The sequence below is a fragment of the Protopterus annectens genome, chromosome 4.part1, assembly GCF_019279795.1.
Source record: "Protopterus annectens isolate FY-2018-M chromosome 4.part1, PAN1.0, whole genome shotgun sequence".
In the NCBI taxonomy this organism is placed as follows: domain Eukaryota; kingdom Metazoa; phylum Chordata; order Ceratodontiformes; family Protopteridae; genus Protopterus; species Protopterus annectens.
Window position 1 is genome coordinate 519,465,728 of NC_056734.1, and position 22,055 is coordinate 519,487,782.

The 22,055-nt window shown below is 42.6% G+C and overlaps 1 protein-coding gene across 1 annotated transcript in view; it reads left to right on the forward strand.

The window, feature by feature from the left end:
• LOC122801244 (rootletin-like) overlaps nucleotides 1-22,055 on the forward strand; it is a 2,937,720-nt gene that overhangs the window by 493,059 nt on the left and 2,422,606 nt on the right. The gene's annotated exons all lie outside the window — the stretch shown is intronic.

Sequence of the window (22,055 nt, forward strand, 5' to 3'; positions counted from 1 at the left end):
CCATGATCTGCATCAACTATGTGGTGCTACTGTGTGACCATAACCTCCAACAAATATGTGGTGCCACAATGTGACCATGATCTGCATCAACTGTGTGGTGCCACTATGTGACCATGATCTACAGCAACTATGGTATTTGGTGCGGCTGTGTGACCATGACCTGCAGCAACTATTTAATGCCACTGTATGTCCATGATCTGCAGCAACTATGTTGTGATGCCACTATGTGGCGATGATCTGCAGCAACTATGTGGTGCTACTGTGTGACCATGACCTGCAGCAACTATATGGTGATAATATGTGACCATGATCTGCAGCAACAATGTGGTACCACTGTGTGATCCTGTGGTGCCACTATGTGACCATAATCTGCAGCAACTATGTGGTGCCACTATGTGACCATGATCTGTAGCATCTAGATGGTGCTACTATGTGACCATGATCTGCAGCAACTGTGTGTTGTCACTAAGTGACCATGATTTGCAGCAACTATGTGGTGCCAGTATGTAACCATGATCCGCAACAGCTATGTGGTGCTACTGTGTGACCTGCGGCAACTATGTGATGACACTATATGTCCATGATAGGCAGAATCTATGTCGTGGTGCCTCTGTGTGACCATAATCTGCAGCAACTATGTGATCCTAGTGTGTGACCATGACCTGCAGCAAATATGTGGTGACAATATTTGACCATGATCTGTAACAACAGTGTGGTGCTACTGTGTGATTCTGTGGTGCCAATATGTGTCCATGATCTGCAGCAACTATATGGTGCCATTATGTGACTATAACCTGCAGCAGCCATGTGTGTGACCATGATCTGTAGCAACTATGTGGTGCTACTATGCTACCATTATCTGCAGCAACTATGCTGGCTTCTTGCACTAGGCCTTGTTGTCTCCCCTGACAAGGATGGTTGGCAATGTGACCTAGGTGGGGTCTGCTCATCAGGCATTTTGCCAATGGAGAGCAAGAGTCGTAGCTAACCATTTACAGAAGTAGCAGAATGTGGTGCACATACAGATGCAGGTGTGGAGTTCATACCCCACATTGCATCCCTACATGAGTATTTTATTTATTTATTACATTTGTTTACCAGGTAATGTCCGGCTGGGCCAGAAGGCCATTTACAGTGGAGACCCAGGGAGAAAAGCTCCAGTTATACAGTTTACAGTCACAGAAACTAATAATACTAAACATACGAACAATAATGGCAGAAAATACTGCTAGCGAAACTAATATTGCTACAATAGTAAAAGTATTGGCAAAACAAAAATTAATTGTGTTTGCTTCATAGTAACAGTGTAATTAAACTGACAATATTAATTACTGTCAAAGACAAATACAGCAGTAGGTAACAGAATGCATGGATATTCAGTAATTTATGAGACCATATTGTATACAGGGCATATAACAGTGGTAGAAGTGGTTACAAATATAAGATCAGTAAGATTGTCTAGGACCTCTGTCCAAATCTAGCTGCTGACAGACAACTGAAGAATTTAGCTAGGTGGTAAGAATAGAAGATACGGGGTTAAGAGCTAGAGATTAGAAGTAGCAGAACTAGGAGATATAGTCAGGGTGTTCTATATTAGATGATCGAACTTTCAAAAGTTCGACTGTCATATGGTCAGCATGATATGATCGAATTTTTGAAAGTTCGAACATTTTAACGGAGATCTCCGTACAGTGCAGAATGGGAAGATTTCCCTTTTCTGCACTGTAGTGCAATCTTGGAGTTGGTATATTTAAAGAGCAGGGGGTGTGGGGGTGCAGGGGGCCTTGCCCCCCTGCTTAAAACATTCAGGTAGGTTATATGTGTACTTTATTTTTTTTATTAGATTTTCAAACTTTTAAAAGTTTGATCATATGGTGTCGACCATATGACAGTTGAATTTTTGAATGTTTGATTATCTAATATAGACCATAGTCAGGGAGTGGGTAGACTTAGCCAGGAGTATGTCCCTAGCCCCCCCCCCCATGTTCTCAAAGTTACTGTACAACACAGCAGTGAGGTCCATGCTAGGCAGGGTTGCAGCAGATTGTACCCTGATGAAATTCTAGCACATCTGCTGACTGATCCTGAATACAGTCCACATGTCAGGGGAGCATCTGTGACACTCAGTGGCATTAGCCACTTCTATAAGGCTGTGAATTGGTGGATATATCCACTTCAGATGCAATGTGATCATCTGCTGCCATAGCTGCAGAGGGAGCACCACTGATATTTGGGGCTATGCGCGATCCCTTTCCACTGGGGCTGGTGAGTGCTGATGCTGTACAGCCTTATGTTCTTGTGTGGGTGAGGCCATGCCTTCAACCTGTGTTGAGGGTAAATGCACAACCAAGCTGGAGACAGACATTGCCACTGTATAATCAGACTGCACCTCAGGTGTCTGTGTCTCATCATCATTATCATTGACCTTATCACACTTGCCAATATTAACCTGCCATTTTTGCCCTGGCCTCTACATCTGTCACTGTAGCAATTCTCTGCCGTATGAGTACACAACAAAAGACTCACTGAATGGACGTATGAGTACCTGTGCCAAAACTAAAAACCATGCCCTGCGGCATGAATACTAGGGGTATCCATGCAAGATGTACCATTCTACCTCAACCTGCCATTGCTGCCATCCTGACATGGCTAGATGCTGACAAACCCTAAACAATACAGTACATAGCCAACAGCTGCTTTGGTTAGCATACAGTGTTTTTGAGTATTACTACTGTATAGAAATCAGTGGCAAGAGGTATTTACCTGACAAATCATGCACAGAGATGCTTTGAGCTGGGCACATCCTGATGCCAAGTGTTCACTCTTCCATGAATAATTACAAAACTATCATTGCCCTGCAAGGATGACAAAAACTCCCGAGCTTCTCTCAGTCTTTTGCATTTAGGTGTTTCCTCCCTTGGCCAATGGAAAGTTCTTTTACTTTGGCATGACACAGAATATCTGTAATTCACTTACTACACTGCTGTATGGTGTGATTATGTAACCCATGGCATTTATATCATGGATCATTTTCTGACATATTTAATCATGTTAAGGTTGGTCAGCATCCCATCTTCCCAACAAGCACAATCCCTGTGTCCTACGTTCTTGTAGCATGACATAATTTTCAGTAAGACTGAAACTGACTAGCCTCTGTCATCCACCTTGTCTTCTGGACACCTGTGAACAGATTACATAGAGCTATAAACTGTTTACTGTTGGGAGTGGTAAATGGTCAGTACAGCAAACCTTTCAACTGTCCAAAGTTTTACAGAATGTCCCTGATTTTGTCTTATACTGTTCCCCTGTCTCTGAAGATTTCACTCACGAAATAATTCCAGATATTTTAGTTTCACACATCTTATTGCACAGAAAATGCATCTTTGCTTGTTTGCGTCTTTCGGCTTTTCCCAGTTAGGGGTCGCCACAGCGGAACTTCGGTCCGCTAATGATTGGTAGTGGATTTTTACTACCGGGTTACCAGCCCTGATGCACAACCTTCAACAAAGGCACGCCCCATTCACGTATGCCTCCACACAGAAGACGCTCTAGCTGAGAATTGAACGGGACAATGTCTTGCTATGAGGCGACAACGCTACCGCAGCACCACCACCGCAGTGCACAGAAAATGCATGTAAATTAGAATAATATTAAAAAATCTCCCTAATTTTAGCCCTTTGTCTCCCATTGTTTTTGACATTCTCCAGAATTCTTGTGGCAATGAAGATAAGAGGTATGAGCTATAGACAAAGGAGCCACATTCTTAAGTCATGCTATAATCAAAGGGATGACGGTGCAGATATGCCACATGACAGTTTCTGAGACAGATATGAGAATACATATAGCATGTGTAATGCCAAATTTCACGTCCATGACAAGGCAGACTCCCCCAGCTGCTGATAGCTGTGGTCACCTTGGTAACTGCCAGTGATATGGCCCTACTGTAGTACATTGTAGGGGAACATGTGTGTAGGTATACTTTTGCTGTACTCACCACAATAGGCTAACACATGTATTAGACTATAATAGTAGTGTAGCAGTTACAGGCATGTAGAGGGATAGGATCATCTAATATTGCAGGCTGTCTTGTTGCTAGTACTGTCTGCAAACACAGACACATGCACCTGCAGGCACACATATTCCTATTGCTAGCCATTTGTAATGTGAATTTAAGTAGACTGGTGCACATGTCTAGGAAGGTAGATAAAACATGCCTTACCACACACTTTCAAATTACTGTGTGCCTCCTCATACTGTCTATAGGATCAGATAATGCTGCTATTTCTCCTAGGCAATATAGGCTCATAGATTCATAGGATGTTCATCGTGTTTCACTGTTGCAGTCATCACCCTTGGGTTATCCTGCTGGCAGGCTACCCGCAGTAGGTCAGAATTCCAAAGTCTAGGTCCGGCGCCGGTTGCTGTCGCCTCTTCCCTGACGTCAGTGCACCAGGGGTATAAAAGATGCCGACGCCATTTTCTTCAGTCTTTCTTGCAGCACGGTGCCCGAAGCATAAGCAGTTCGCAAGTGCCGGTTGGCCGACTCCTGCGATTTTCAAATACGAACCGAAGTCTTCATTAAAGCTAAATACCCCGTTGGGGAAACTTTTTTCTTGCTCCAGACCAGTGTCAGAAAAAGTTAACAATTGTATTTCTTATGGGAAGCAAATACCTCATAAGGATTTTCACTCTTACTGTATTCCTTGCCTAGGCCCTGATCATAATGTTGCTAGCTGTCGGTTTTGTGCTAGATTTAACCAACGCACTATCAAGCGTCGGTTCGATTTTGCCTTCCATTACTTTGGCCAAAGATTTAACTATATAATGCCATCGGATCAGCCAACAACCGGAGTTTACAAAAAAACGCAAGGAAAAAGATAGGCATCCGAGACCTAAAACCGACGACGAAGCCTCTGCTAGGCCAGTCGCCGGTTCGCCGGTTCTCAGTGAGGCACTTTCGCAGCCCCTGGCGCCCGCTACCTCAGAGCCATAGGCTGCTTACGACTCCCACGTGGAGCCGACTGGGCCTGTGGATACTCAAGGTATTGGACACTCAGAAATCATACCCTCAGATGGGTCCGGAGCCGCTGAGCAAGAATCGGCTTCTGAGGGTGTCTTCAGACCTACACAGCTTTATATTAAGCCATCTTCAGCTTCAAAGACAAAGACTAAAGCATCACTAAAGACAAAGAAACAAGTACAGCATTCTCCTACTCAGACTTCCATGCCTAAAAAACAAATGCTTAAAATGGCCGAAGACCTAATTACTTTGATCAGGTGCTCCCATTCCCCTCCTGATAAGAGGCCTAGGCAAGAGACAGAGTATGATTCTTCTGATCAAGTTTCTGTTTCCTCTGATTCCTCTCCTGAACAGGATTACTCCATGCTTCCCTATGAGGATTCTGATGCTGAAGAATCCATTCGTTCAGCCTCTCCTCCTGAGGATTATTCTTTTGGGGAAACCCTACATACCATGAGGGAACATTTCCACTGGGAGAGCCAAGATTACTCTGAATCTAAGAAAAGGCTCAGAGACTTTCTGCTACTTCCTCAGCACAGACACCTAGCTATTCCACCTGTTCTAGACATTGTAGATCATGTATTTTCGGAGTCCGGCCTATCCCCAGACTCTTTATCTCCTGCACCTGCTAAGCCAGACAGATACTACAGGGTCCCGGATTCTCATAAATTCCTGTATAAAAACCCTGCTGCTGACCCAGAAACTATATCACAGGGTCCCAAGGGGGTTAAAGCTTCCACTGCAAATAACCCTGTTCCCTCTGACAGGGATTCCAGGTCTTTAGACAGATAGGGGAAAAAAGTGTACACTTCTGCAACTCTGGCCGTAGGGGCTTTAAATTGTCAGTTTCATATGCTCAAATACCATCAGTATTTAATGTCACTGCTTAAACAGAAAATGTTGACAAATACTGAATGTTCAGAGAACAAGGAATTGCAGGATTTACTGCATGCAGCTGAACAAGTGGGAAAGCATACTTTGCAATGTGGTTATGACTCTCTGGAGGCCTCTTGCAGGGCCGCTGTTACAGGTTCTGTTATAAGAAGGCATGCTTGGTTAAAGGAACAAAATCTGCCTGATCGTGTTAAAGCAAAATTATTAGATGCACCATTACAGCATGATACTTTGGCACAAAAGCAGAAGAAGTGTTGAAAAAAATGGAGGATAAAGCAAAATCCATGCAGACAGTCAAGGATTTCTTACAGGTACAGCAGAAACTGGCCTTCTAAAAATTGGTCCTTTCCAGTGTCAGACAAACCACAAAGAGGCAGATACAGGCATCCCAGGGGCAGATCTCAGCCCCAAGGCTCCTACAGGCCTCAACAATGGAGTGCTCCTACCTCCAAAAGTGGAGAAGACAAATCACAACCTTTCAGGAAACAGTCCCAATGACTTTCCTCTACCAGATCCAAGCACTTTTCTTTTGGCAGCACTCTTAGGGGGAAAAATAGCACTTTTTTTTTTCAAACTGGCAAAGGATTACCCAAGACAAATGGTTCCTGAATATAGTGTCCCAAGGCTACAGGTTCCATTTTCACACTCTACCAAGGTCAAGAGGCATGCCAGTCCTGCCACACAATCAATGGGCAGAGGCACAAAAACAAATTACAGCCCTCATGGATATAAGGGCCATTCAGCATGTACCACAACAAGAGCAGGGGCAAGGATTTTACTCCAGACTTTTCCTAGTACCCAGAAAGGACAAAACCTGGAGACCAATACTGGACCTGTCTATACTAAACACATTTCTGGAAGTTCCAAAATTCAAGATGTTGACTCTACAGCAGCTACTGCCCATGCTGGGCAAGAAAGCTTGGCTCGTAACTTTGGTCCTAAAAGAGGCATACCTGCATGTCCCAATCAGACAATCTTGCAGAAGATACCTCAGATTCATAGCTGGCTCAATACATTACCAATTCTCTGCACTGCCCTTTGGCTTATCTACAGCGCCCAGGGTCTTCACAAAATGCCTGGCACCAGTAATTGCGTTTTGCAGACAAAAAGGAATTCAAATATACCCCTACTTGGACGACTGCCTAATTCAAGCAGAGAACAAAGACAGTCTACTAAAGCATCTGGCGTTTGTGAAAAGATTACTAATTGACATAGGGTACACAGTAAACGAAAAGAAATCACAACTAGTGCCCTCTAAAGAGGTAATATTCCTGGGTGCAAGCCTAAATACAACTGCCCAGATGGCTTATCTCATGCCAGACAAACAAAAGCAACTGACTACTTACTTCAAGAATTTGGCAACAAAAACCCACTTATCTGCAAGGAAAATCCTGCAGGCCTTGGGTTTCATGGCATCCTGCATTCTACTAATTCCATATGCCAGACTGCATATGAGGAAACTACAATGGTATCTAAAAAGTGTTTGGACTTAACGTTGCCACAGCCTGGAGACAGTAATTATACTCATTCCCTGCCTGCAACAGGAGTTTCGATGGTGGACAGAAGCCTGTCACCACAACAAGGGTCTGCCATTCGGTTTACCCCCAGCCAAACAAACACTGACAACAGATGCATCAGATTATGCCTGGGGGGCCCATATGGCAGGAAAATGTATTCAGGGCACATGGCCTGCAAACCAGATGCATCTTCACATCAATCAAAAAGAGATGCTAGCTGTTCAAAATGCCCTGACAGCTTTCAAGGACCTACTTCATCCAGGACAGTTACTGATAAAGACAGGCAACACTATGGTCATGTGGTACATAAACAAACAGGGAGGTACACATTCCTACCCCCTCTGCAGACAAGCAATGACCTTATGGGACACAGCATTGGCTTTTCAAGTTCACCTGCAAGCACAATTCCTGCCAAGAAAAACAAATACTCTGGCAGATGAACTAAGCAGAAACCTCATGGATCCCCACGAATGGAAACTGGATCCACAAGTCGTCAGCTAGATAATAAGGAAATGGGGATTCCCAGACATAGATCTATTTGCCTCCCCTCACAACTGCCAATTGCAGAGATTTTGCACAAGGACCTATCACAAGCAAGCATGGAAAGTGGACGCCCTACCATTCAGCTGGAAAAATCTAACAGTATATGCCTTTCCCCCACTGCCACTGCTACCCAGGGTACTCCTAAAAGTCAGACAAGAGAAGCCAAAAATGATTGCACCAGACTGGCCATGCCAGCACTGGTACCCAATCCTGAAGAGCTTGTCTCAGGGTCCAGCATGGATACTGCCACAGACTTCTCACTTGCTGACCCAGCAAAACAGTCAGATCCTGCACAGCCAACTCAGGACCTTAAATCTGGAGGCATGGCAAATAATGTAGCCATTCAGAACACTCCACTTTCAAAAGCTGTTATGGATGTTATCTTGGAGGCCAGGAGGCCCAGTACCAGAAAATCTTATGCAGAAAAATGGAAGAGATTCTCTGTTTGGAACCAGGAACAAGGCATAGACACGCGTGTACCAAATATCCCTCAGATTTTACAATACCTAATTGAGATGCTAAACAAAGGCCTTTCCTTCTCATCTATTAAGATTCATGCCTCTGCCATTTCAGCCCATTACAATACGGAACCACCTATCTTTTCTCATCCTTTAATAAGGCAGTACCTCAGAGGGGCCAAAAACATTAGGCCTCCAAGGAGAGCACCAATTCCGGCCTGGGATCTCAATTATGTTTTGGAAAACCTCACATTGCCCCCTTTCAAGCAACATCAACAGCAGATATAAAATTCTTATCCTGGAAAACAGCTCTGCTCCTGGCAATAACCTCTGCAAGACGAGTCTCAGAGTTACAAGCACTCATGGCTGTGGAACCTTTCATCATTTTTCATCCAGACAGGGTTTCTCTGAGGATGAACCCTACATTTATGCCTAAGGTGGTGTCCAATATGGCCCTCAACCAAACCATCCACTTACCAACCTTTTATCCTAATCCACAGAACAAGGGTGAGAAAATTCTACATTCTTTGGATATACATTGGCAGTTAAGATTCTACTTGGACAGAACTAAAGCTTTCAGAAAGACTGAGCAACTTTTAGTGTCATATGCTGCAGGTTCACAAGGCAAGGCTATCTCAAAACAGACTATTTCTAAATGGATAGGCTATTGCATCCGCTTCTGCTATTTCCAACATGGCAAATCAGTGCCTAAGGATATTAGGCCTCATTCCACCAGAGCAGCAGCCACTTCAGCAGCCTTCCTCAGAGGAGTACCAACCAAAGATATCTTAGAGGCTGCAACTTGGAGTTCAGTGCACACCTTCACAAAGCACTACCACTTACCTCTTTACTCTAAGTCCAGAACAGGCTTTGCCACTGAAGTTCTGCAGGGCCTCATAGCCTCTCCTAATCCTATTTAGCTCAGCCACCCTACCTCAGCTTTAGGATTCAACCAAGGGTGATGACTGCAACAGTGAAACATGATGAACATAGTACAGTTGTGTACCTACCATAAATGCAGATGTTCGAGTGTTCACTGTTGCAGTCCAGGTTACCCACCCACCATCCCCCTTTTCTTTGCTGGGGCTTATCAGCACTTCTCTATCCTATACAACCTTTTTGGTGTATTTGCTTGTAGATGAAGGACATGTTATTTTTGAGCATGTATTTTTATTGGCATATTCTTTCAGCCTTCCAATTTAGGGGCACCTGACATCTGGGGCAAGAAAAACTGAAGAAAATGGCATCGGCTGCATCTTTTATACCCCTGGCGCACTGATGTCAGGGAAGAGGCAACAGCAACCGATGCTGGACCTAGACTTTGGAATTCTGGCCGACTGCGGGAAGCCTGCCAGCAGGATAACCCAAGGGTGATGACTGCAACAGTGAATGCACTCGAACATCTACATTTATGGTAGGTACACAACTGTACTTTCTTATGAAGCTTACAACCAGTAAGTCCATCAAGAAGGTCAGCCACATCTGTGAGACTTAGCTTAGAAAATGATAAGGTGCCTCCAGGACTGCACAAGTTTATATCTATTTGCATGACACATAGGCAAATTAGATCAGGAAAGACATCTAGAAAATGACTATATTTTCCTGTGATGCACCCATGGCATAAGGAGCAGCTTAATGCCTATGCTCACCTCTCACAGCTTGGGGCTGTGAGTTTATACCGGGAATCTTCATGGGTTCACATGTCACACTACTTTGTGGGTAGCTCTGCTGCAGAAATCACAATGTAGGCGTGATTCACAGGTCACTTTCTTGTTCCTCATGAAAGTGATACCATTTGAGGAGAATATTTTAGGAGAATGACAGCTTCAGCTGGTGCCCACCAAACAGTGCCTGCACTGAGCATAAAGGAGTGAAATATAAAGCCTTATCTCCTCCATGGCCATTTCAGGTGGTACCTACCGGGCCCCTCTCATGGTGAATAGTAAAAAAGGCCTGCCTGGTATGACCTGGCTGAAAATGGGCATCACCAGGCTGGGAGAACAGTGCAGGCATCATTTTGATGACCTGAGGTACAGGAACCCCGATGACTGAGCTCAATGAATGGATAAAGGTGGTTGGGCAGGAATGATCTATATGGCACAGGCATGTTTTTTTTTTTCTTTCTTTTTTATATTTTTATATTTCTTATTTATGTTGTTGTACATCTGGGACTGTTGCTGTTACTGGCAAATATTTATCCAGGTCATCCCTGGATTTAGGTCAATTCTGTCTGGGTCTGTATTAGAACATCAAAGTTTCAAAACTTCGAATGTTCTAATATCGAACCCTATTCAGCAAAAGCTGAAAACATCGAACATACACAAAACACATGCACACAACACAAGCACACCAACCAAACAGCAATCCACACACATACACCTAAATCTTACACCTAACCCTACAGTAAACTATACACACACCACTAACTATCCACTTACCTTAACCCAAACCCTAACCCTAAGGTCCGTCACTATTGCGCACTCACCTCACCCGCGCCCTAACCCTAACTCACCTACCCCGCCCTAACCCTCACATCCACACAATCGCACACTTACCAGACCCGCGCCCTAACTCTAACTCACCTAACCCGCCCTAACCCTCGCATCCACACAATCGCACACATACCTAACCTGCGCCCTAACCCTAACTCACCTAACCCACCCTAACCCTCACGTCCACACAATCGCACACATACCTAACCCTCACCCTAACCCTAACTACCCTAACCCACACTCAATCGCACACTTACCTGAACCCGACCCATTACTTTCCACCACTGAAAATACCGAAGCAACAGAAACGTACAACCGAATTCTTTCCCTAGGAAAAAATTTGGTTTTCTGTTGCTTCGATATTTTCAGCTTTCGACGAATAGGGTTTGATATTAGAACATTCGAAGTTTTGAAACTCCGATGTTCTAATATAGACCCCGTTCTATCTGGTCCTTCCATGTCAGGTGTGGTGGTGACACTGTATATGATATGTGATACGCCCACTGCATTTCATGTGAATTTTTGTAGGGTCCTGTTCTAGGGTGGGTACATGCTGTACCACTTTATGGTGACTGCACACCACCTGCTGTGTCCCTGTGTATATCTGGGCCATACCAGTGCCATATGGGAACACGTTTCCTAACATTTGTTGAAAAAACAGATACTTATCTGCTGTGTTTCATGCAACAGAGGGGAAATAGTTATGGAATTATGTCTGATGTTGATTATCTCACCTTATAGTTAACATGGTTATCTGATATGCCTTTGCCTTTTCTCTTTCAGCATGAATGGAGAATGATGTAGAATCATGTTCTCCTTTTGTCTGATCTTGCACTTGTTGCCTCCCCCCATCCTGCACAATTCTATATGTTCTTCTTTTGTCTGATCCTGAACTTGTTGCCCTCCTATCCTTCCCACTGCTATATGTTCTCATTTTGTCTGATCCTGAACTTGTTGCCCTCCCAGTCATCCTTCCCACTGCTATATGTTCTTCTTTTGTCTGATCTTGCACTTGTTGCCCTCCCAGTCATCCTTCCCACTGCTATATGTTCTCATTTTGTCTGATCCTGAACTTGATTGCCTCCATATTTCTACTTTCACCTGGGAATCTAACAGCTGTCCATATATGTGGATACCATAGCAGTTCAGCTGCAAATACCGTACGGCTGCTTAGCTTTGTGCAGAGCTTGGTGCCGTCCAGCTGAAGGATGCAGACACGTGTGTAGTCTAGATGTTATAAGTACTGCTTTATATTGAGATATATCAGTTTGAGCTCACATTTCCTGTTCACACTAGATCACTTTATGCAGAGCACGCCCACTCTCTGAACTGCGTTTTGCACTTCTATCTATACATTTCACTGCAGCCTGTATCTATTTGCACACTTTCACTGAGTGGATAGGTCTATTTATGTATTTGCTGTGTGGTTCGTTTTTATACCTTGAAATGCAGTTAACTGCTCACAAGTACTTCAGGTTTTCTTTTGCATATTCAGGGTTTCCTTGTATTGCCACATAAGCACTAATTAACTGCACAAGGCTTGTGCAGAAGAGCAGCATATCTGTACAGATCCCAGCCACTTACATGCTCAGATTACTTTGGCTGCATATTACACAGACATGAACCACCAATAAAAGACTACCTATATAGTTTATTTAAAGTACTTTATATATCTAAGTAAATATATTATATATTATAATATATATCACTAGAGTGTTTGACATGTTATATTTTACTCATGCCAGGCACTTCAGTGCTTTATTGCTTAGGTACAGATTATTTGAGTTAACACTAATTCTTAGGGTGCTGATTAATTTACATACCTACCGATGGCATAGTCTGCAAAAATGCAGCAGTCTCTGACATGATTGAGGGGTGCAGTATTACAGTACATATAGGCAATCTAAATGGTTTATAGGTAGGTACTAGGCTATCGGCTCGAGGGCCAAAGCAAGCCTAGTCAACAGTGTATTGACTTTCGCCACCTATGTATTATTAATTTCCTGCCACTCTATCGAGCAGTGCCCCAGACATAATCCCAGGGGTGAATTTCCTATCACCCATCCACTTATCAAGGTTTTTCTTGAATAGTACTATTGATGAGCTCTGCTTGATGTGGATGGGAAGGGTTCAGGCACCTAGGCAGCGAGACATTTGCCTGTGGTACATTTGACTGGGGACACATGGCTGAAGTGACATTCAGCTACAGAGAAATATGGCTGTTCGCAAATTCCCTGTGGGCAAAGAGAAGCACACACTGCCACACTCACAGCTTTAATAGCCAAATGCATGGCGGCAGAAGAAGCAATGAGTGTTGTGCTCAGTGTACAGTACATACTTATATAACTACAATATGTAGAAGTGTGCTACAGCATGGAGGAAATCCTACAGGCTACTGTAGTCACATTTATGCTCCAGTATGCATTTTAGGTAATGTTCCCTAGACACTGTGAATGGGATAGGGGTCCACACACTCTAATTATAAAGGCACTGCCCATTGTGCACTGCAATTTTACTGCCACTGACATGCCCTCTGGCCAGCCTGCTGCTGATGCCTGCCATGTTGCCTGCTGTCTCATGTTCCCTTGGGGACCATGGACATTGTTTTCCCCCTGTGCATTTGGTTATTAAAGCTGTGGGCATGGCAGTGTATGCTTCTCTTTGCCCACAGGGAATTTGCAAACAGACATATTTCTCTGCAGCTGAATGTTACTTTAGCCATGTGTCCCCACTCAAATGTACCACAGGGAAATGTCTCGCTGCCTAGGCGTCTGAACCCGGATGGGAATTTTGTTCCAGAGCATGGGAAGTCTCTGGGACAAGAATCTATCCCTCCAGCATGTCCTATTTATTGTTGTGGTGAGGTTTAGGTCCCTAGAGCATGTAGCTTGGGGAGACTGGGATTTCTTCAAGTGGAGCATGTCCAACAGTTCCGGGTTTGACATAGCTTTGTATGTCAGACAGAGATCTCCTTGGAGTAAGCGGTATTGCGACCAAGTAGAGTTTGAGTTTCTTGAGCCGGTCGGCATAGAGCAATTGTTTGAGACCAGCAGTCCTCTTGGTGAGGTACTTTTGGGGCCTCTGAAGTTGTTGTAAGTGTCTTGTGTGGTACATCCCAAATGGGGCATTGTATTCAATGAGGGGTCTGATAAGTGATGAGTAGAGAATGATGACTTCCTTATTTCTAGATGCGAACACTTTTGTGATTAAGTGGGCCACGGAGAAAGATTTTTTGACCACTGTGGCAATGTGGTTATCGAAGGAGAGGTTACTATCCACTTGGGTCCCAAGGTCTTTTATCACTCTTTCTGTGTTAAGTGAACTTCCCCTATTTGGTAATTCATGGGTACTGTGTTTTTGCCAAAGGGGATAACAATGCACTTTTTGGCATTTAGTTTGAGGCCATGATTTTGACCAGGTGTCTGTTTCGGTGAGGCCCTTTTGCAGGATGCCTGTGCTGGCAGGGGAATTGATAATGGCACCCAGTTTGCAGTCATCTGTGAACTTGGTTAGCCATAGACCCTTGGTGTTCACTTGCACTTCAGAGAAGTATATACTGAACAGGAGGGGTCTCAAGACTGAACCCTGGGGTACTCCACTTGTCACTAGTTTGGAGTCGGATCTGGAGTCTGCAACTCTTACTGTGTGGTTTCTGTCCATGAGCCAGTTGGCCACCCATCTTGTGATGTAAGGGTTTATGTTAAGGTTGATGAGTTTATCTATGATTCCTGAATGAGGGATAGTATCAAAGGCTTTAGCGAGGTCCAGGTAGGCTGGGTGGAACACCTTGCCCTCATCTATGGCCTTAGTAACTGTTTCAAAGAAGTTTACCAGGTTTACGAGACATGACTTGTTTGCTTCTAAAATGGAACTATGTATTTTTGAATCTTGCTGTATACTGATGTCTTTTTTTTTCTACATGGTGATTTTGTGCAGAATCATGTCTCTCAAAGCATGATTCTTTGAACTATGCATTATGGAAATGGCCTATATCCAATAGTTTGCTATCCATTTTTTACAAGAAATAATGTACTGTTTGTTTTAATAACTTGGACTTGCTTTCTTATTGTTTTTTTTCAATTCTTTGATATTTTGGGTACTTATCTTTTCTTGAATAAGTACCTTTTCTAGTGCTAAACATATGTTGCACAGACACTGGGCAGCTATTACGTTATTATGCACTCAGCCATATATTATCAGCACACTGCCATTTCTTTACAATACTCCATTTTAATTTAACTGATGCTACTGTGGCAAATACATATTTAATAGCAATTAAAAGGGAATTTTAAAGGAAAAGCTTAATGAAGGTTGGTAGTATTTCTTCAACATAGTTTCAGCTGTTCATTTATTTTGATATCTGTTCTATCAAACCTTCAAGTAACTGTACAATTTGATGTTAACTTTGTTTCTGGGAGTGGCTATCAGAGTCCAGCCCTGCCTTTGTGATATGCATTTCATTAGCATCTTTGTTAATCTTCACCAGATATTTTCAGTCATTGCATGACAATCTTAGTGCCATCTAGAATTTGAAAAGAGGAAAACAGGGAGCAATCATCACAGGAAAGAGAAATTATACATTTAGACTTGAGGGTGGGGATATGTTGGGGGTTTGGCAGTTTACATAATAGTTAGTGTTTACTTCACAGGCACCAGATACAGGGTTTGATTCTTAGTTTGATTAGACTGCGGTGGTGGTGCTGCGGTAGCATTGTCGCCTCACAGTAAGACGTTGTCCTGTTCGATTCTCAGCTAAAGCTTCTTCTGTGTGGAGACATGCTTGAATGGGCGTACCTTCGTTGAAGGTTGTGTGTCAGAGCTGGCAACTCGGCACGTAAAAATATACTGCCAATCATTAGCAGACCGGAGTTCCGCTGTGGTGACCCCTAACCGGGAAAAGCCGAAAGAAACAACAGACTGATTGGCCAGTATTTCTTTCTGAACATAATTCATTAATAGGAACGGATTGTGTAATAAGAGTGTAAACTACAGGTTGGGGTTGGCATAATGGTTAATATGTTTAACTTGCAGACACAAGGTGCAGAGTTTGATTTTGATTCTTACCTTTGGACAGTTCCTGCTTGTTGTCTAAGCATGAAATAGTCTACCAACTGCTTTGTCAACTGTTTACCTATTTGCAGATGAGGAAGTAGTAAAGAAAGAGCGTTTAGTTATTAGGTAATAATATAACTTCTGAATGGAAGTAGAACACATGGTAATTTTTTGAGTAATATCACTACTTTTATTTTTGGATTTGGTTATTCTGTGGATTTCACGCAATCACTGAAGTTCTGTAATGGAACCAAATAATGACAGCAGAAGGTATGGCCTAGACAAAGTTATTGAGAAGACAGTTTGATAGGTGGGGACTAGGTGTGAAACAGAAAAAAGTAATGTCACTGGGAAAAAATTTTGTTTTTAAATGACAGATAAAGGAATTCTAGCTGGATGGTTGAGCATAGCCAGCCTGTGCTGTCATAGATGGTTTCTCAGTTTTGCCGACTTATGCAAAATGTTTGAAAGGTCACAGGTCATGCAAAAGCAGACACAAGGGATCATGCAGATTATTAACAAAGAGCATATTCAGCATTTTAATACAGGGTATCACTTTGGGAAAATATTTGTTTGTATTATTAGTTAACAAGAGTAAAAAGATTGTTTGTGAAGGCACAATTGAAAGTAACAACAGACATTTTTTCCGATAAATCAGAAAGATAATGCAGTTTTAGAACATATTTTAATCTGTTTATATCAGCTTTTCCTGAAAGCCGTTAATATTCTTGTGCTCCTTTTTAATGTGGTTTCTTAAAACGTTTTTATTTTAAAACAGTTGTTTCTGAAGAACTACTGAGAATAATAGTGCCTTTCATTTTAATAATCCAGTGTTCAAGTAAGTTAATTGAATGCTGTGTTTCATATGGTACAACAATAAACTGTCTGTTCTTCATAATTCTGATTACAGAATTAGTAATGGCATCTTTGAGAAATGGCAGTTATTAAAGGTTTTATTTGCTTTTACCCAGTACTGCAGTGACCCCAGAGTTAGTTTTTATAGAGGCTGAGAATGTCAGGCTGAAAATGTTTTAAAAATAATATTTACAGCTTTATTTAAGGCTGCAGAGTTTTTCTCTAAGGAGTTGAGATTTCTTCCTGTTTTCATTCCTTTATACTAAACATGTCTTGCTGTGGATGAAGATAAATCTAGCAATGGCAAACTGCTGCCTGTCATTATCACCCGTAAACACTGAAATGCCCATAGAGTTTCTACTTATCAACAATTCTGAGATCATTCACTAATGAAATACATGAAGTTTTCTGACTGACAAAAACATGCATGTTCTGCCAGGAAGGCTGCGAAATGTGCTGATGCCTGTTACTACTTGTCTTCAAGGAGCAACATCTAAGGTCCGTTCAGGAGAGGACCAGCCAAGTGCTTAAACATGTGCTTAGCTGAAAAGCATCCTCCTTGAATGAGGTTGTTGTCAGTGTTTGTCTTTGCCTTGTGGTACAGAAACTTCAAATTTATTCATTGGTTAACTGCATAAGTGGACATGTCATCATGTACCCTTTTCATCCATGCCACAAGGGCAAGGGTAAATATGGTTGCTAGGTTTAACATGATCAATAATTAGCGAGTCCTGCTTTTTGTATTGAAGACTGCGTTGTACTATACTGCCCCAGATATAGCCTATGATGAAAGAAGAGGAGTCGTCCACCTTAGAAGGAGTAAGAACAGCACTAAGGAAAACGAAGGCATGGAAAGTAGCAGGCTCTGATGAGGTCACAGCAGATACGATCAAGATGTTTGGTGAGATTGGGGATAAATGGCTTCTAAGGGTACTCATAGCAGTATTGACGGAAAGGCATATCCTAGATGACTTGAAAATAAGCTTAAAGTGGTAATGTTTAAGAACAAAGGGGGCAGCCACAACTACTGACAGTGCAGAGATATCAAACTCCTGTTACACTGCATCAGAGTTCTGGAGAGGGTGATTAATAAACGAATACAGAGAGTAGTAGAAAGTAAGATGGGAGATGAGCAGTTTGGATTCAGATCAGGATGCAGCACAATTGAATTTAATTGTTGCAGTGAGACGGATAGTTAAGAAGAAAATAGAAATGAGGTAAGAGTCCATCTAGTCCCAAGAAAACTGATTTATACAGTCCTGCAGTGGTTTGAAATCCCAGAAACACTGGTAGACTTAGTGCAGGCTATGTACAAGAACCCAATGACTCAAGTACAGATAGTGTTCTGTCTCTTAGAGAGTTTTGCAGAGGTAGTAATTGTGCACCAGGATGCAGCTCTGAGCCAACTTCTGTTCATTCTGGTGATGTACTACATTAGCAAACAGGTTAGAAAGGAAAGAGCAACAAAATTACTGTATGCAGATGATTTGGCATTGCTGGCAGACTCTGAGCAAGAACTTCAACACAGAATAGGGGAATGGCATGCAAAACTGAAGGCACTTGAGATGAAACCGGGTACAGATAAGGCAGTTGTAATGGCAGAAATTCTAGAAAATCAGACTAAACTGAGAACTGAGATAGAAGGGAAGATAGTTAAACAGATTAACAGCTTGAAGTATCTGGGAGTGGTAGTTGAGGCGAAGGGAAGTCTGAATGAGGAGGTCAAAGCTAGAATCAGACGGGATGCAGTCAACTGGCACAGAGTGTCAGGGATAGTATATGACATAAGAATGTCAAAGAAGCTGAAAAGTAAGGTGCATAAAATGGTTTACTATCAAATGCAAGAAGTTTAGATCCGTGAACGTTGATAACATCGACGTATTTGAACGACTTCATAAATATTAAGTAAGTTAGATGATTGACAAGGAAATTCGAAATTTCCTTGTCGATGTAAACGTCGACTCATTTTTTTTGTTTGTTTTTCCTTCCTGTGGTGACTCAAACAGTGCACCTAAATTCTCGAGTTGTGCGAACCATTACAGAACATATCCCTTAGTGCATTAAAGCAAGTGTGCAATATTGCCATGTGCCAATAGCATTTCCGTGTCTCACCCTTGCACTAAACAGTTAAACATCACAATAGTAGTCACCATCAACCATGTCAACACAGTCCTCATTGCATTTCCATCACTAGTTATACACGCTGTTCCCCTTGCATTTCCATCAGCAGATATGTAAACAGTCCTTGTTGCAATTCCATCAGCAGCTGGTCTGTTCCGTGGTAAACAGAAAGCATTATAATAATTGCCAGAAATACATTGCTGGAATGACATCCACGACACCTGTACCAATACCCTAAAAGCTGCAATGTTTAGCTACAAGTTCAACGAAGCCTTTAGGGGTGAAGTCATCTCTCTTCTGCAGCAACCTGAGAAATACCTCCTCCCTATCTACAAGTTGTCTATGCTTAGGGAATGATGGCAGACAACTCATAAGTCTGGCTCGCATGTCCTCAACATGGTTCTGTTCCAGGCAAATGACATGCAGAACATCATGTAGAAATAGCTGTTTCTTGCCAAGCAGACTCCTCAACCTCCTATGCCAGCCCTCAACACTATTTTGTGTGCTTGGATATCCCATGGTACATGTATGTTCCTGATTCCAAAAACCCACTTCAAACAGAGGTGGTATGACTTCAGTGGAGGACTGTCTCATGCCACTTCTCCGCGGTCTGCCCACTAAGTAATTCGTCTTAAAGAACTCACATAGAGGCTTCCCATGTGCAGGCATATCACTCTGGATTTGCTGGAATGTGTCCATGACATCGTTAGGGGGTACAAATGCCAGTGATGGGTTCTGCTTACACAATGAAGCAAACTGGATGTCATTGCCAAACTCCACAGTGAGCCTCAACTTTTGTATCTGACGCCATATGACCTGACAAAAGTGGAACCAGCACCCCAAAGCATGTGAATCTGCCAGATTCCTTTTAATACTATTAACAGCAACTTTCTCAAAATCACTCAAAACAATGGCAGGCTTGAATAATAACCTACGTTCCTGACAAAGTTGCAATAAAACCCTCCAAATATAGTCATATGTCTGCTCAGATTTTGATGTCAACACCCCATATACTGCAGGAAATACCTTCCCAGTAATATTCCCCTGTAAATTACAGTGCACGGTATACAGCTGCTTACATTCGCAGGTATTTAAGGGGAATCTACCATTGATGAGTATTACCTCATTTGAACAGAGTGTATGGAAGTTACTCACAGTAGTGATGATGACAGCTGGTGGGGTACCCCCACTATGTTCACACCGGCCTATTAGGAACAACCCTGACTTCAATGGCAACATATCTGCTGTCAGGTCCCTCAATATAATCTTTTCTGTGCCTTGCACCTCCCTACTCTTTCTGCGTAGTCTACGTACAGACTGTTTAAGAACATCTGTATTTGGCAGAGTGGTAACTATATCAAGGAGGTGCTTGCCATCACCTCAGATAATATTCTGCAAGGGTTCTCCTGACAGGAAGCAGCTCGTCTCTTAATGTCACAATGTACCTGCGCTTCCTCATATCTCTCCAGAGTGGGACCATGAAAATGGCCAGTACTTTTTAATAGATGTTCACCTTCTGCTATAGTCTCCCCTACACAACGGCCCTTATATTTAGCCTTGATTTTCATAGTGCAACACCAGTAATTCCTGCTACCTCTACTTCTCTCCAAGTAGTACTGGTAGCCATCTACATTTAGCATCTTCTTGCCCTTCTGTGTTTCAGTGGTGGTGTACATGGACCCCACTACGTCTCGGGTTGTGTCCCTGACGTCCAACATGCTCACTATTTTCTGTTGACCTACATGTGGAATACATGGATATCACTATCGAGGTCTATCATTTAAAATGTACAGCGCTTTCCAGGTCTGTTTAACTCATTTACACTTACCAGATATACTCAACCGTTCACCTTTGTAAATCCACTCACAGATGTTATCCACCAACTGTTGATTGCCCTTTAAATTTTGCGCCTCTGCAGAATACGCGCATTAATAAGGATGTAACTTTTTTTTCACGACAACTGGTTGATCGACGGTTATATGTCCAACAGCACAGGATTGACGGTGTTATGATTGTCTGTGATCTGATGTTCGTAATCATTACTTTCGGACTTACGACTGTCGAACATTCAACTGTCGTGCATGTGAGTTTAGAGCTTTTGATAGTAAACCGTACAAAACAGTGGTGTGACCAGTACTACTCTATGGTAGCCTGGGCAGTAAAGGCAGAGCAGCTGAGGAAGCTAGAGGTGACGAGATGAAGTGCCTGAGATGGGTGGTAGGATGCACACTGTGGGACAGATGAAGAAGGGAGGATCTCAGAGTAGAAGCAAAAGCAGTTCAAATTGCAGAGATGGTCAAAGAGAACAGATTATGGTGGTTTAGGCATATATGCAGAAAAGCAGAAGACAATCTGATGAAGAAAATTTGGGACAGACAGAAAAAAGGCAAAAGGAAACAAGGGCATCCAGCAAAGAGATGGATGAACCATGTGAGAGAAGACCAGTTACAATCAGGCATGTCTGCCAAAGAAGGTAAGAAAGTGACATTGAATAAAAAGAGATGGCAACAGAAGACATGATAGCACAACCCCAATGTATAAAATGGGAAAGGGGGGTTGATGATGATGATGATGGAATTTGTGGTATTTTGGGTATTGTATTTAAGGATCAAGGCTGTATTACCTTGAGGACTGTATTTACGGATCAAGATTATGATATGCTGGAGATTTTACTTAGGGAATCCAGGCTGTGATACATTGGGGACTGTATCTTAGGACTAATGTTGTGGTATGTTGTAGAATGTAGTAAAAGATCAAGGTTGTGATATGTTGGGGATTGTATTTAAGGTTTAAAGGTGTAGTATCTTGGAGATTTCTCCTTTCCATGGCTTACAACAATCCTGGAATTAGTATATTTATATAGCAGAGGTATAGATGTGCAGGGAGTAAGGCCCCACTGCAAAAATGTTTTTTAAGCAATTTTTTTCTGTTCTTCAAGTGTCATTTGTTTCAGAAAAATGCAGTATTTTCTTGCTTGCACTAATGAGCCACAATATAGCTGGTTCAACCTGCACCCTGTGCTGGTCCCATAGAATAGCACCCCACCCCCGTGGCTTATCAAGTGAAGAACAAAAAAAAAAGACTTCTGGAAAACTGCACACAC